The sequence below is a fragment of the Aquarana catesbeiana genome, linkage group LG01 (assembly GCF_042186555.1).
Source record: "Aquarana catesbeiana isolate 2022-GZ linkage group LG01, ASM4218655v1, whole genome shotgun sequence".
Classification (NCBI taxonomy): domain Eukaryota; kingdom Metazoa; phylum Chordata; class Amphibia; order Anura; family Ranidae; genus Aquarana; species Aquarana catesbeiana.
This window is the reverse complement of record NC_133324.1, coordinates 392,197,341-392,215,137: the sequence shown is the minus strand read 5'-3', so window position 1 is coordinate 392,215,137 and position 17,797 is coordinate 392,197,341. Positions and strand designations below refer to the sequence as shown.

General features: G+C 41.1%; 1 long non-coding RNA gene across 1 annotated transcript in view; it reads right to left on the bottom strand.

Annotated features, from left to right (window-relative positions):
• The window catches only part of LOC141144168 (uncharacterized), an 88,613-nt gene that overhangs the window by 24,863 nt on the left and 45,953 nt on the right, over nucleotides 1-17,797 (bottom strand). The window contains exon 3 of the long non-coding RNA XR_012244365.1: nucleotides 11,360-11,424. This is a non-coding gene — a long non-coding RNA (uncharacterized lncRNA). The remainder of the gene's footprint in view (nucleotides 1-11,359; nucleotides 11,425-17,797) is intronic.

Genomic DNA, 17,797 nt, shown 5'->3' with positions numbered 1-17,797 from the left:
ACCACATTGGGGGGCAAGATAACTGTGGGACCGTATAGCTGGGTTCCCACTGTTGCAACCCCAAAGTCGTGCAACTTGTTTGCTACCTGTTTTCTACTTTGTTGCAACTTGCGTGCAACTTTTGTGATTTAACATTGCAGTGTATGGCACTCAAAACCAGGCAAGAAAGGGTCCCAGCACCGATGGAAAGGGCCCCGTTGGTCAGGGAGGATCTTCATGTTTTTTTGCCCCTGGCCCAGAAGGTTCTAGTAACGCCTCTGGTTTTTACCATGTGCGTAATGAATAGTTGTTATATTTACTGTATTTGTGATTTCTTGTTTTAGTAAAACACTAAAGTAGGCTGAATATTTACTTGTGTGGAATATCATTTCATGTTATAACTTTGAAAAAAACATAAATCAAAATATTTGGTTTCCAGCTAACATTATATGAGTCAGAAAAAGGTGGAGAAGCTCTTGATAATTATGTGTAACAATTATTGTGCTGAAAAATCTCTTTTAAAAAAAAAAAAAAAAATATATATATATATATATATATATATATATATATATATATATATATATATATATATATATATATATATATATATATATATTCAAAAGTATTGTGACACCTGCCTTTACAAGCATATGAAATTTAACAGCATCCCAGTCTTAAGCCCCGTACACACGATTGGATTTTCCGACGGGAAATGTTAGATGTCAGGCTGTTGGCAGAAAATCCGACCGTGTGTATGCTCCATCGGACAATTGTTGTCGGACTTTCCACCAACAAATGTTGGCTAGCATGTTTTCAAATTTTCCGCCAACAAATGTGTGTTGTCGGATATTCCGATCGTGTGTACACAAGTCCATCCTACAAAAGACCAAAGTACAAACACGCATGCTCGGAAGCAGAAGCGGTCGGTCTTGTAAACTAGCATTCATAATGGAGAATTATGATTCGTGACGTGGCAAACTATGAAATCTCCAAATGCAGCGCACAATTCTCTTCTTCTTTAATGGGATAATAATGAAGCTGCTTTGCTGGTGATACTGATGGAGTTATTGCAAACAAATTTTCAAAGGGTTTTTTTTCCTAGTGATATCAAGAATAATATTATGTTTTTTTTTTTTATTTGGGCAAGTTACCACTACACCATTATCCCCTAGTTTTTAAGATCAAGGATACAACTATATTGGTGTCCCTTGTCAATTTTACATTTAATTTTTTAAAAAGTAACTGCCTACTACGGTAGCTCATATATTTGATTTAACTAATTCTCCATTATGAATGCTAGCTTACAAGACCGAGCGCTTCCAGCTCGTCCTTGCTTCCGAGCATGCGTGTTTGTACTTTGGATTTTTGTCCGACGGAAAATTTGTCCGACAACAGACATTTGTCCACGGACAATTTTAAAGCCTCCCATCCAACATTTGTTCGCGGAAAATCTGATAATTGTCCGATGGAGCGTACAAACGGTCAGGTTTTCCGACAACAGCCTGTCATCACACAATTCCCGTCAGAAAATGTGATTGTGTGTACGAGGTCTGTAGGGTTCAATATTGAGTTGGCCCACCCTTTGTAGTTATAACAGCTTCAACTCTTCTGGGTAGGCTGTCCACAAGGTTTAGGAGTGTGTTTATGGGAATGTTTGACCATTCTTCCAGAAGCGCATTTGTGGGGTCAGCCACTAATGTTGGATGAGAAAGCCTGGATCGCAGTCTCTGCTCTAATTCATCCCAAAGGTGTTCTATCAGTTTGACGTCAGGACATATGTGTGTATATATATATATATATATATATATATATATATATATATATATATATAAATTAAACCAGTAGGTTTATAATAAATATAATAAATAGTTTTAATAAATCAAAGATAATTATCAAAGATAAATATATCAAATTTAAAGCAACATTATACCTAAAAATTATGCACAAATGGCCTCCTAAACAGAGATCTGAATAAACATGTTGGCTGCCACTTGTTAACTTTCTTTTTAAAATCTTTTTCATAAAAAAATGCTAGAAATAACAAATGATACAAGTTCCTCTCGTTATAGGATGAGCTGGAGAAACGTTGTCACTATTGGAAAGTGCCAGTTCTAGCATGTCCTGAGAGCTGGGGCTCTCGGGACACGCTAGAACTGGCACTTTCCAATAGTGACAAAGCTTCTCCACCCCATTTTTGCTTCCTGCGCATTTTTATTGGCCAATGAGGTAGCCCATCTTGGTGATGGGCCAATAGGAATGTGTGTGTGTGTGTGTGTGTGTGTGGGGGGGGGGGTATTGCAAGCTCTGGCACTACCTAGAAATGTTGTGGTTTTTCCCAATATTTTGCCCACAAAGTAGGGTATAAGAGGCTGCTGGTACTGTATGTGCACATATATACGTTAGGTGCTTCTTGTGTTGTTTTTTTGTGCATTATCAATGTGCCTTTTTTGATAAGGCACACTGAAAATAAGCGGGTTGGAGGGGTGTCGTGACTTTGTTGTCTCTGTTGTGAACTTTTCAATAGGCTGCTGAGCGCTTGGGAACTTGCAAAAAGTACTGCAGGCATGATTTTTTAAATTGTGCCATACCTAACCAGGTAGTAGTGCAGTACCATGCACTTTGGTGGCTGCAAATGCACCCATAAATGCTAAGAATATATGGCACCCATGTATGTCTACAGAGAGCAGTGTGTTTCAGTGCAAGTGTGAACCAGCCCCTGAAGGTGAATTACTTCATGCCTGTAGCTGCAATGCTTGTGTCTATAGCCTTGGCACAGCTGCACTTTAACCCATTATGTGCTGTATTACGTCTATCAATGGTGGATCGGTAACCCTTCATTTACCCAGTGCCATTTATGAACAGCACTGGATAAATAGCCATTGGATGTCCAATCCACCAGGTGATCCCTGTGTACCCAGCCATCATTAAACTGGGTGCCATGAGACCTCTGAGATTGGTTATCACAGTGATCACATGGTGTTATTTACAGTACTGGTCCCTCCTCTCCCTCTTAGACCCTTTTCACACTGAGGCAGTTTTCAGGCATTTTAGTACTAGAAATAGCGCCTGTAAAGTGCCTGAAAACTGCCTCCCATGCTGCTCGAATATGAAAGCCCGAGTGCTTTCACACTGGGGCGGTGCGCTTGCGAAGCACCTGAAAAGCCCTTCAGAAGCGCCGCAACACGGGCACTTTTAACCCCTTCTTTGGCTGCTAACGGGGCTTGAAAGCGCCCCCCAGCGGCTGAAAAGCGCTGCTAAAACGAGCATCGCTTTAGCGCTAATGCTCAGGCGGCCCCAGTGTGAAAGTAGCCTTAAAGAGTAACTTCACTTTTGAAAACATTCCCCTCTGGGTGATCTATGTACATTGCAAGGATTATAACAACCTTTGTTGCAGATTCCTACCTTTTGTTATTCTGAAGTAATCCCTGTATGTTCCTCTGAGACTCAGTGCTGAGTGGGTCTAATGGAAGTGGTTTCATAATTATCCATCAGGTGTGCACTTGCAGGGTACTAATGACGAAATATGCTGGGTCTGCATCCCTTTATACGTGTTTCTATTGGGAGTGTCTCACCAAAAATGACATTTTTGTTGCAGGGGATGTCTAAAATCTGACATGTATCTTAGGCAGACTTCTGGGAAAATTGATGAGCCAATCGCAGAAGCAGGAAATTATGTTTCTGGGGAGTGGTCAGTACACATTTTGTGTACAGAACACCTCCAGATAGCCATATTGCAATGCATTCTCAGAAACTTACAGTGGCTGCAGATTGAAAAGGAAAGGTACCGTATTTATCAGCGTATAACACGCACTTTTTCCCCCTTAAAATCAGGGGAAAATCGTGGGTGCGTGTTATACGCCGATCCCCGCTGTTTGTAAGGGGAAAAGCCACCGCCGCCGAAAAAGACAGAGAAGAGCGAAGAGAGAAGTGTACTGTGTACTCAGCTCGGCTCTTCTTGGCTGCGCTCGTAGTGATGCCGTCCCGCCTCCCTGCTGTCTGAGTGGGAGGGGAGCGAGCATCGCCGAAAAAGACCAAGCCGAGCCGGGGGTACTGTGTACTCAGCTTGGCTCTTCTCGGCTGCCCTCGTAGTGATGCCATCCCGCCTTACTGCTGTCTGAGTTGGAGGGCAGCGAGTGTCGCTGAAAAAGACTGAGCCGAGCCGAGTGTACTGTGTACTCGGCTTGGCTCTTCTCGGCTGTGCTCGTAGTGATACCGTCCCGCCTCCCTGCTGTCTGAGTGGCAGGGGAGCGAGCATCGCCGAAAAAGACAGAGCCGAGTGTATTGTTTACTCGGCTAGGCTCCACTCGCAGTCCCGCCTCCTAGCCCAGCCATTGGACCAGTGATGTGTCCATCATAGGAGCCGAGCCAATGGGTGGGACTGCGAGACGAGCGGTGCAATAATTTAAAAAATCTCAGCGGCGCAGTCATTAAACGTTAATGCTGCAATTTTGGGCAAGGCTGTGGATGAACACTGGGCAAGGCTGGACACTGGGCAAGGCTGCAGATGAACACTGGGCAAGGCTTGACACTGGGCAAGGCTGGACACTGGGCAAGGCTACAGATGGACACTGGGCAAGGCTGGACACTGGGCAAGGCTGCAGATGGACACTGGGCAAGGCTGGACACTGGGCAAGGCTGGACACTGGGCAAGGCTGGGCAAGGCTGCACATGGACACTGGGCAGGGCTGCAGATGGACACTGGGCAAGGCTGCTGATACACACTTCAAATGTAAGTTTTTTTCCTTAAACTTCCCCTCCTAAAAGTTTTTTTCCTTAAACTTCCCTCCTGAACTTGGGGTGCGTGTTATACACCGGCGTGTGTTATACGCCGATAAATACGATAATTTTTAATAACATTCAACTACAATATGACTTGTGTCGCAATTGTATACCCTATATTATTTTTTCTTTATTTGCTATTTTTTTCCCCACGAAAGTGGATTTACTCTTTAAGAGAGATTGTGTAATTGTAAATGAGCAAAGAATGAATGGATCAGCAGCTGCAGGTGCATTGATTCTGTAGCTGTATTTCCTGCCCCCCCCCCCCTCCTCTCCTACACATACCAAATCTAATACTATTTCTAATGACCTACAGATAACAATAAAGAGTACCTTAACTTTTGTTGAAAAAAAAAACCCTCTGGGTGAACTATGTACATTGCAGGGAATTAAACAAACTTTGTTGCAGATTCCTACCTTTTGGTATTCTGAAGAAATTGCTGTTTGTTTGTCTGTGTCCTTTTTCTGAGTAAATCTGTATGTAAGTGATTTTATAATTATCAATCAGCTGCTGCACCTGCAGGGCTCTAATGAGGAAAGTGGCAGGGTCTACATTGTGATTTCCTTTTGGGAGTATCGCACCAAAAATGACATTTATGTTGCAGGGGATGTCCAAAATCTGACTTGTATCTTGTAAAAATCAGTAAGCCAATCACACAAGCAGGAAATTACATTTCTGGGCAACATTTTGTACACCATCTGTGTACAGAACACGTCCAGGTTGCCATACTGCATTGGTTTTTATTAGAAAATTACAGCGGCACAGATTGAAAAGGAAAGGTCATTTTAATTGAAATTCCATGACAATATGATGTGTCACAATTGTATACGCTTTATTCTTTTTTTTTGCTGATTTTTTCGAAAAAATGTAATTACCCTTTTACCTCTTATCCTCTCACTGTATGTGATTGCCTCCTCCCTCTGTATATGAGTGTTTGACCTGTTCATTCATGTATCTAGTACACCATTCTCATGCTCCGTGTTTTACCCCTTCAGTTTTTTATTTCCCCCAAAAATTGTATTTCTTTAAAAAACCTAGCGATTATAAAATACCATCATAGGAAAGCTCTATCAGTCTCAAAAAAATATATAAAACTCATTTGGGTACATTGTTTCATGATGAAGTAATTGTTAGTCAAACTATCACAGAGATGAAAACTGAAAAATGGCATGGTAATGAAGAAGTATTACAGAATGGTATACAACTGGTTAGTCTGCAGATTTGTATGGGTACCTGAAATAGAATCATTAAAAAAAATAGCACCTTAAAAGACTTACAGTTCAAACCTGCAATAATTATTTTTATTTCAATGACTCTCTTTTAGGAAACCTTACATAGCAGCAGGCCAATATGCAAGTATGTTACTTTATACTTCGTACTTCATAGCAGTCAATAACATTTCTGTTTACTGAAGTCAGTTTGGTTAAAAAAATGTATTGATGTCATTATCTTTTATACTTTACTCAGTGACTAATTGATTAACCCTGTCGATCTAAAAGATTTAACCAGCAACAGGCAATGGCAGGCAGGCATGATTGGTCAGTCAGGTGTGGTATAGATTTGGCATTACAGTAGTAATAGTAATAAAGAAGGGTATCAGAGTGAATCACTATACACTGTGTGAATTTTGCATTGATCAAGGTGTCAAGATACAGCTGTACGTATTATGGTGCAGGTCATATGAATGCCACATAATGGATCCCTACAGTGATAACAAAATAAAAAGATACCCCAGAGCCAAGGATCATCTGATGATCACTGGAGCCCACCACATGGCTATCATGAAGCCTCCAAATAACACTTGATTGGGCACACAATTGGACCTGAATAATAAATATTTGTGGCTCTCTGGAGCTATAGGCAGTCATCAGCAGGCAATTAGGTATGGCTATGGGACAAAGCTGATGCGGTAATGGTGGTGAAGAAGAGGAAGAAAATTGCTATCTTGGTATCTCTTGAAGGCCAGGGTGCTGACCCATGATAATCGAGAGCAATGAGTATAAGGGATGAACCTGGCCTGCCTGGTTACATTTTTGTCTGTTCCTACACATACTGCTCATTAGCAGCCATCACATTGTATAATGCTAATGCTCCATGTACCCCATCCCCCTTAGAGTATTGATGGGTGTAGTGATGTCCCCATTTTGCATTTTAGATAATGTTGTCTTCTTGCTCATATCTTAAAAAGTTTGGTTAACTTTAGTAGGAGGACCGAAGCATAATTCTCAAGCTCTCTCTTTGATGGGGGTGCACTTGTTACCAGCACAGGGAGGATAGCAATAACAACCTTGTCAGAAGTTCTATACCTCCACTCTACCATAAATGTGTTTTAGTATGTGTCCCATTGTAGAGATTTCACCCCACTTACTGCCCTGAAAGGAAGTGAGGAGAAATTTTCCCAGTAAGGTACACAGAGAGCAATAAAAACCTTGCAGAAGCTCTAAACCCTATCCATTATATCTATAATAAATTAAAACATTGTGGGCATTAAAATCTGAACTCCAAGCAAATAAAGCATACCCCTATTTAAGGGGGTTCTAAAGGTAAAATGTTTTTACCCTAATGCATTCCCTGCATTAAAGAAAGAAACGTTTTGCCACTTGCTGCCTCCCCTTCCCACAAATCCTTTATCAATCCAGCTCTGTACCCATCTGCCAGTCTTCTCTACTGTCTACCTGCTCTCACAAACTATGGCTTATGCTGCTCTCAATCAAATCCTGTGAGCAGGGGGTGGGGCCAAGCCACATTGTGTGTGCCAATGGATGCACATAGCCTGGTGCAGGATCATGAGCATGTCTGCCCCCATACCAAGCACTTGTATGGGGGCAGGCACAGAAGAAGAGGAGTCAAGATCAGGGACCCCAGAAAAGGAGGTTTGGGGCTGCTCTGTGTAATACCAGATGAGTAAAACATGACTATTATTTTAATTTAAAAAAGTATCTTTAACCACTTCCAGACCGCCCACCGTGGATTTACGTTGCTACTTTGACGCTAAGTACCGTTGTTATGGCAGCAGATAGCTGCCATAACCCTGGTATTTTCTTCAATGGTGGGCGGTCCGCTTTTAGATAAAAGTGGTCTCTGCAGCGGATTCGCCATGAGATTACCTTTATCGTTGGCGGGAGAGTTGCCTCCCCCTCCCGCCACGTCCTGGTAGACCCTGACGCTTACGTCGGTAGCATCAGAGACAATCCAGCCCTTTCTCCTGTTAGAGGGAATGATGATCCCCACTCGACTCCATGCCATTGGATGACGGGAGAAGTCCCCCCTCCCGCCTTCCTCCGGTGCTTCTCCGGGCTCTCCCGTGTGATTGGGGACTTGGAGAATGAATTGGCCAGCACCAGAAGAGAGGCATAGAGATCAGGGGGCCAGGCGCGACATTATGATGTCATGTCCAGGCCACACATGTAAACAAAGCTGAGACCTCGGCTAGAAAAGTATCAGATCGTCATTTTTTTTTTTTGATCTGAGACTTTCCAGCCTGGAGGACAGATGTGGGGTCATATAGACCCCACATCTCTCCATAAAAAGGACCTATCACGCACCATTCCTATTACAAGGGATGTTTATATTCCTTGTAATAGGAATAAAAGTGATAAAAAAAGTTAAAGAGAAAGTGTACAAATAAAAAAATAAAATAAATAATAAGACCTTCTCTAGACCTTCTCTGTAACTCTAAACAGGTAACTTGTAAAAAAATGTAAACCACCGCCTATGGAGATTTTTAAGTACCGAAGTTTGATGCCATGCCACTAGTGTGCGCAATTTTAAAGCGTGACATGTGAGGTATCTATTTACTCAGCTTAACATCATCTGTGTAAAAAAATGGGCTAACTTTACTGTTTTGTTTTTTTTACTCTAGATAGATAGATAGATAGATAGATAGATAGATAGATAGATAGATAGATAGATAGATAGATAGATAGAAAATGTTTGGGGGTTCTGAGTAGTTTTCTAGCAAAAAATGATTTTTACATGTAGGAGAGAAGTGTCAAAATTTGCATGGTATGGAAGTGGTTAAAAGGGACAATTTTTTTTTTTATTGAAAAAAAAAGACATTTTTTTTTAATTGCTTTTCAGTGTAAATGTGAGATCTGAGGTCTTTTTGACCCCAGATCTCATATCAAAGAGGTCCTGTCATGCATTTTTCCATTACAAGGGATGTTTACATTCCATGTAATAGGAATAAAAGTGATCCAATTTTTTTTTTTAAAGGGACAGTGTAAAAATAAAAAATGATATGTAAAATAAATAAGAAAAAAAAATGAAAGTGCCCCGTCCCTCCGTGCTTACACGCAGAAGTGAACACGTACGTAAGTCGTGCCCGCATAGGTAAACCGTGTTCAAACTACACATGTGAGGTATCGCCGCAATCGTTAGAGCAAGAGAAATAATTCTAGCAAAAGACCTCCTCTGTATCTCAAAACTGGTAACCTGTAGAAATTTTTAAACTACGCCTATGGAGATTTTGAAGTGTCAAAGTTTGTCACCATTCTATGAGTGGGCGCAATTTTGAAGCATGACATGTTGGATATCAATTTACTCTGCGTAACATTATCTTTCACAATATAAAAAAAAAAATGGGCTAACTTAACTATTTTCTTATTTTTTAATTCAAAAAACTGTATTTTAAAAAAATGCATTTGTGAGACCGCTACGCAAATGCGGTGTGACATAAAGTAGTGCAATAGTCACCATTTTATTCTCTAGGGTGTCTGAAAATATAATGTTTGGGGGTTCTAAATAATTTCCTAGACCAAAAAAAATATTTTAACTTAAAAATAGGCGTGGTCCCTAAGTGAACTGCTTTAATTCAGTTATGGGGTTATTAAAAAATATTATATGTATTTTTAAAGCATAAGTATCCAAATTACTCTTGAAAATAAACCTCCTGTGCTGCAGGGCTGAGAGCAGGAGAGGCAGCAATATAAAGCAGTCAGGCTGTACTCTATTGCATATTGATGAGCTTATTGGTATGCTGTAATTATACACAGACATCTCAAGTCTCCCGGAAGGTGCAGGAGATTCCTGCATTTCTTCGGTGGCTCCCACACCCCCGCAAGTGCCTCCCCATCTCTCGGGAATGATCGTGAGGCAGCTGTCCCTCCTGCTGCGCACTGATCATCCCCAGCTTCTCTGTGTACTCCTGCCCGTCCCTCTCCGTATCCTTCTCTGCTCCCCTCGTTCCCCACAACCCGCTCCCCTCCTCTCCTGCTGGCTGTGGGGGGAACTAGTAATTGGACACAGTGAGCAAGATCGCTCCTGTGTCCTGTGATTACTGAGCAGAGTAAACTGTGTTTACTCTGCTCAGTTTATGAATGGACAGGAGCCTCTGTCTCCTGTTCATTCATCTTTAGTGCTGAGAAAGGGACTGGGGAATGTGTCCTCAGACCCTTTGTCTGTCTTAAAGGGGAGATGTCAGGGGTCTGTTTAGACCCCTGACATCTCACCAAAGCCTCCCCAAAAATAAAAAATAAATATTGTAAAAAAATTCTAAAAAATGAAAAAGTGTAAAAAAATTTAAAAAAGCATTGTGAAAAAAAAAATTAAAAACAAATTAAAATGTAAAAAAATTGTTAAAAGTAAAAAAACTACTGACACCGTCCACTGCCACCCACCCCCACCCACTTCCCCAGAAGCACTGCGAGAAAATATTGAGAAAGTGATTTAAATAATATTTTGCCGCGGGGGGGGATGTCATTTGCGGGCACGAAGCGCCACCCCCCTGAAATGAGTTTGCCACCTCCCTGAAATTAGTTTTTGCAGGTTGGGATGTCTGCTTACATTGTCAAATCACAGGCTGGGACAGGCGTTGGACTAGGCTGTATTGCATAACCATAGACTGCAGAAAGGTTTTAGTATGGGTTATAAACAGTTCCAAATCTTTTGTCAGGTAAAGCAGTACAGATGTTTTTTTTGTAGCTTGCTGTTTTCTTGGAGATCAGATTTCAAGTTTCAAGGCAGCTGTACTTTACCTAGTTACCCCAAACCCAACAATGCTAAGACCAAAGTGAGGTCCTCCCCCTGCTATGATGCAGCATTTCTTTAGACATAGAATGCTATCACAAATTGCTGTCATCAACCTGTGATAAATCTGACTTATTCATTTTTCCAACTTCAATATGCAAGTGAATATAAATTTGAACCTTGGAATGTAGACTTTTTCCCAACCAAAGCTCCACAAAGCCTCTGTACTCCAAGACCCAAAACAGACCTCCAAGAACAAGTTTGTTTTGTCCTTATCAAAAATAAAACCTTGAGCCCCTCACTAAATATATAAGTGGATACTTGGTGACACATACACGCTGTCCGTAATCCTGCCAGGCAGTGCCTTAAAATATATAATTCAGCAATGTATGGTTACCAGGGTTTTCAAGTGCAGAGCTCCACTTTATAAAAGACTTGAACCCTTAAATTTAGCAGTACAGGTTCTTTACCCACTTCACTGACTATTAAGATCAAAAGCATTTCAGTTTCAATATACCAGACACAAACAAAAACAAAACAAAAAAACGTACATTAAAGGCCGTGTATTACCTGTTTGAAAATGGTACAGTATAGCAATTCTAGTATTACCTTATATTACATATGTATACATACCACCTTGTAAGTATAACATTGCTGAAATTTTGTGTCGGATGCTAGTGTGCACAATCACTGCAATTCTGTAGAAAATAAAGAAATTATTAGATATATGTAATATACAGTATGTAACTTGCTTTTCTAATAAACAAATTCAAAGCAGTATAAATGTACTATATAGGATAATATATAAGGGTTGTTTAGACCTCAAGGCTGAAAAAAGTCCTGTCTAAACAAATTCTTTTATGTAATTTGTAAGTGCTGAGTTTGTTTCAGATTGTTTTTCTTTAATAACACATTTTTAAGACTATTAAAATAATTTACAGAAAAAACAGGACATTGGAAAAATTAAATAAAACAGACAAAATAAGCAGGGAAACCTTGTAGTACTTGACCACATGTAATAATCCTATATCTTATATCAAGTGTGATAAATAATAAGTAGGGATGCTGGTTGGATTCCCAGCGGAATGGAAAAAGACACACCCGCCGCCCTAGGTGAGCCCGGGAAGCCTAATGATCCAGTAGGTGCTCGCCTCGGCTCGCCTCCGCACAAAAATGAATTTAGAAGAAATGGCCGCACACCACTGTAGATCAAAATCCTTTTTATTTGGACATCCCAAAAACTACAGGTATCAGAATGCTGGGTAGATGCGTTTCACACACTTCACGTGCGCTTAGTTATTACTATGAGTATGAGTTCACAGCGGATACTGCATGTTCAAAATCTGTGGTCAGGGCCATGATGCACATTATGCCAATTGGGGTTGCTGCTTTAGGAGGCACTAATGGAGATATGATGGGGTGGTATTAATTTGGGTGTGTCTATACCAGACACTCTGTTCTCAGTGATAAAACCACAGGCTCAGCATTAATGAGCTCCCTGCCCAGCCTTTATGCCCGTAACATGGGCAAGTGCAGTGGTTGAACCTCTCCAGTGATGCAGAGCATGTTTAAAGTGCAGGTTCAACATCACTATGCATAGTGCTGTTAGCCACTGCGCCTGGCTGTGTAACAGGCATTGAGGCTAGGTATGTAACCCAACTTATCCATTTTATCTGCTAGGTTCAAAACATGGGGAGTTTAGTGTTTCAGGGTTTTCTTGGGGGTGAAAGGATAGGTTTATTTTATTTTATTTTATGGGGTCCACAGCACACAATGTTGCTGACACTTGGTTTGGTTTGCAGCAAAGCACCACATATTTATGACCCATGCTACCAAAGCTGCAATTACATTTTGGCAGTCTCCATTATTAAAAACATTGTGAAGGCCCAAATGGAGAGGCAGAGTTTCTGCACACAGAGGTAGTAGGAGGCGAGTAGGTTCTACTTGACAAAGGGGTTGTCAGGTCACACCATCTAGAACCAGGGCACATCCACTTTTTCTAACTAAGCGTGGCAGTGAAATACAGCCACAGCAAAAGCAGGATATAGTTGAATATTCTGGCAAAGGCTTCCACTTGTTCCTCCTCCCAGGTGCACAATAGCCAGTCATTTGAAACTGCTGCTAATGGTTCTTCTCTCTCCTCTTCTGCTAATCCAGCCATAGCCTCAAAAACTGGCAAGGAGTAGTTGGCAGATTGTTTTTGTGGACCTTTTTTAAAGTATCTATTGATGGACCTTCCATGTAATGTACCATTTGGTTACCACATGCATAAAGAAACCAGCACCTCAATATATCAAGTCAGCCAGCAGCAAAAGGCCCACACTCCTCCTCCTTGACCCTGTGTTTGAAAAAGGGGCGAGGCCCTGAAACGCGTCTGCCCAGCCATTGTACTTCCAGTGTTGCTGCTCCCAGTCTCGGCATGGTCTTTTGGCAGGTCTGGATCTCCAACCATTCCGCTCATCTGTCCCTGCTGATCCCTGAGGCTGTATAGGGGCAGTTTCTCCCCTCCACCATGATGCTGGTTTACCTTTGTCTACATGTAAGTCTGGATTTTATGTGTTTATTAAATAATTGCAATTTTCACTGATTCAGCGCTCTGGTGCTTTGTTTTTTTGGTTTTTTTTTGCATATTTTTGGATCTTCCTTGGATCTGTCTTTTCCAAGAGCTGCGGATCTGTTCATCTGTGCCTGTGTTTGGATCCATTCCACTCCTAGTTTTCTGCTCCTATCTGACTGACTGGTGGTTTCTCCTGCTGATCTTCTACCTTCCATTTGCCACTATTTCATTCCTAGATTTATAGGCTCACTATTCAGTTTTGGCTCTTTAAATTTTATTGTGAGCACTGGGTCAGATTTTTTGGTTCATCAGTGTACATTATAGCTGTTGGAGTGGAGGAGGGAATATCCCCAAATCACATTGAGCCTAGTATCTTAATGCCACCTCCAGGCCCAGCATGAAAGGTCAGTGACCCCATGATGGCCGTGTGCAGAGGCTACACCATCTATGAGTAAATGTGAAATTATTGTACAAGGACAGGCCCTGGGAAACTGGTGTTCTTTACTGAATCGCTCATCATTTTTTCTTTGATAAATTGTCCAGTTTCCCAGGCCCTTTTTGACAATAGTTTGCCTATAAGCCCCAAAAAATGACAGATTTTAGCAGCAGGAGTCACCACCTTGACTTCAATGGATTTTCCACAAAGTTCAGGTTTGCAGAATAATACAAATTGAAAAATAGTATCACTTATTATAAATCAGGGACAGAGGCGTCGCTAGGGGGTGGCTATTGAGGCTATAGCCCCGAATCTGGGGCCCATAGCCCCGAGTCTCTAGGGCAGGGGTCGGCACCTGGCCCACCACTGCTGAATGCAGGCACCTGGCCCGCTGACATTATCACAGGGCTGGATGGGGGCGGGAACCGCAGGAGTTAACTTTTTTCATTAAACAGCAGGTGAATGGTTGCAATCCTAGCAACCAATTACCAGCCTGTTAATTATATATATATATATATATATATATACATACATACACACACGTATATTCTCTACATGTGTATGCCCACCCAAGCGTATGACTTTCTTTACTTCGCTGCTATGAGCTCTAGCCCCGGATCTTTTGTAGACCTAGCAACGCCCCTGATCAGGGATATATGATAGAGGAACGGGTAGCATTTATCTTTCCATTTGCCCCATGGGGCTGAATAAATTATGCCTGTTGTTTTTCAGCTGTAATGCCCCATACAAACGTTCAGAAATTCTGCCAGCAAAAGTCGGATGTGAGCTTTTGGTCAGAAATTCCGACCGTGTGTATGCTCCATCGGACTTTTGCTGGCAGAATTCCAGCCAGCAAAAGATTGAGAGCAGGTTCTCTATTTTTCAGTCGGAAAAAGTTTCTATCCGAAAATGCGTTCATCTGTATGTAATTCGGACGCGCAAAAAATCACACATGCTCCAAAACAATTTGACGCATGCTCAGAAGCATTGAACTTGATTTTTTCGGCTCGTCATAGTGTTGTATGTTACCGCGTTCTTGGCGGTCGAAAGTTCAGAGAACTTTTGTGTGACCTTGTATATGCAAGGCAAGCTTGAGCGGAATTCCCTCAGGAAAAACCATCCAAGTTTTTTCTGATGGAATTTCTGATCGTGTGTATGGGGCATTAGAACTTGCATGTCCCTTGCTTTCATTCCATATTTTAATAACTGAGGCCCAGCATTCTTTCAGTAACCACATTGTTGTGTGGGACAAGGGGGATATATATAATATTTGTATATTTCAATCTTCAGGAAGTATCTATGTGTATATTACCCTTGGAGGGCTCCAGGCAGCATTAAGGGTGTAAAAGCAAAGATACGTTTTATGTCCTGACAGATTATGTTGTCAAACAGGGATCCTACAGCCTATATAAAATGTTTCCCCTCATTTTAGGATAATTGGAATTTAGCTGGAGTCACCCTGGGTTATCATTTGACTGGCACAGGAGTAGAAACTGTTTTCTCCTGATTTAGACCTACTCATCTATGACATTCTAAAGATAAAATGGGGTCATCCATAGCTCAAATGTTTTTTATTCTTCAGATTGCATTCAAATTGTGTAGGTCAATTGGGATGTAAACAATGCATCCAATTTCTTTTTAACCTAATATTGGAAGTTGTACAGGTTAGTACACCTGCCATTGCTATTACAAGGTAGGTAGGTTATTACAAGGTAGGTGCATTTTCCCTCTGAGACTTTGGCTTTATTTTATATTATGGATACTTCTAAAAGAGGAGAAACCCAAACTTGTGTGGTAATAGCCAAAAATTTAAAGCGGGAAAGCATTGAGCTAGCAATTATGACAAGGAGATTTAGCCCCTGAATGCTTCATACGAAAAAAGAAGCCAGCAAGTGAATCATCTCACAAGACTCTGTATCTTACCAAAATAAATGTTTTTTGGTCAACTGAATAACAAAGGTACTCCTAGTACTTACTGGCACCCTATACTACTTATAAAGCTACAATAACAAATGTGTGCCTGTGTTTTATTAAATATTTTCTGAGAGATTTTTTTTCTTTAGCAGATTATAAAATATTTTTCACCATTACCATTTCGATTTGCACTAGGGACGAAGCATGGCATTTAATTTTTATGTTAGTAAGGATATCTTGGAATTTCCCTAGGATAATTAGAATATCATTGGGCTATGTAAAATGCTTATTGACTTTTTAGCTTTTCTAAGTCATAAGCATTGGTTTGCCTAAGGCCCATGTGGATAGGCTCATCACAGATTCCATCATCCACTAAAGAAAAACATTAACTCTAGCCTGAGAAGAACATGTGCACGGAGGGAGGCAGGGAGTTTTTATTTGTTTCTAAAAAAAAAAAAAAAAAAACTAAATGTTGTGATAAACACACTGGATATAATCTGTGACTAAACAGCGCTTGCTACTATGAACACTATTGTAAAATAGAATCTTATGAATCTTAAGGCAAATCTTGTTTAGTGGGGGGAAGCTCCTCCTTTTTAATGCAACTTCAAAGGATATATTGGAAAATACCAATCCTTTTAATGACATACTTGTAAGATACCTTTAACCACTAGCCGACCAGCACACGACGATGTACTTCGGCACAATGGCATTGCTGGGCAAATGGGCGTATAGGTACGTCCCCTTTAAATCGCGGTATAGTGGGGGTGCGCTACGCATGCTCCATGACCGTGCCCGCGGGTCCCGCAGACTCGATGTCTGCCAGGGGCCCACGATCGCGTCACGGAGCGGAAGAATGGAGAGATGCCTTTGTAAACAAGGCAGTTCCCCGTTCTGCCTAGTGACATGACAGGGATCTACTGCTCCCTGTGACCGGGAGCAGTGATCATTGTCATGTCAGTGGTAGCTCACCCCCCCCCACAGTTAGAACACCTCCCTAGGGCACACTTAATCCCTTGATCGCCCCCAAGTGGTTAATCCCTTCCCTGCCAGTGTCATTTACACAGTAATCAGTGCATTTTTATAGCACTGATCTCTGTATAAATGACAATGGTCCCAAAATGGTGTCAAAAGTGTCCGATGTGTGCGCCATAATGTCACAGTCACGATAAAAATCGCAGATCCCCACCATTGCTAATAAAAAAAAAGATTAATAATAAAAATGCCATAAATCTATCCCCTATTTTGTAGACGCTAAAACTTTTGTGCAAACCAATCAATGTACGCTTATTGCGATTTTTTTAGCAAAAATATGTAGAAGAATACATATTGGCCTAAACTAAGAAAGAAATTAGATTTTTTTATATATTTTTGGGGGATATATATTATAGCAAAAAGTAAAAAATATTGCTTTTTTTTCAAAATTGTCGCTCTTTTTTTGTTTATAGCGCAAAAAATAAAAACTGCAGAGGTGATCAAATAGCACCAAAAGAAAGCTCTATTTGTTGGGAAAAAAAGGACATCAATTTTGTTTGGATGCAATGTCGCTGAACTGTGCAATTGTCAGTTAAAGCGATGCAGTGCCGTATCGTAAAAAGTGCTCTGGTCAGGAAGGGGGTAAATCCTTCCGGGGCTGAAGTGGTTAAGCTGTATGTGGTGTTTTGGAAAATGTTATTGCTCATGAACAATGTCAGTGACATTGTTTGATTGTATCACATAATTTACATGTGTTTTACTATTGTTTACTTTTACACTGTTTTTATTGCACACATTATTTTTTACCACACTGCTTTTTTTTTTTTAAGTTTAAATAAATATCACAACAAAGTGCACCCAAACCACAACCCCACATTCCCTGAACCCCCTATTCCATCTCTGTATTCCAAATTATTCCCAACATATTCAAAATCAAAATTTCAGGTATGTTTTTGGTAGAAATTGGCTAGTAGGGATGGGCGAATGGTTCAGCCCGAGCATAAGTTCGGGCCGAACGTTCGTTGTTCAGTCGTTTGGCGAACAGCCGAACAAACGGGTTGTGCGACTGTTTATTCGGTCCCCCGAACCAACCACAATGCATTGCAGTGCTGAACAGTGCATTGCAAGCCCTGATTGGCTGAAGCAGTGAAAGCTTCAGCCAATCAGGGCACAGAGCACTGTCAGAGTC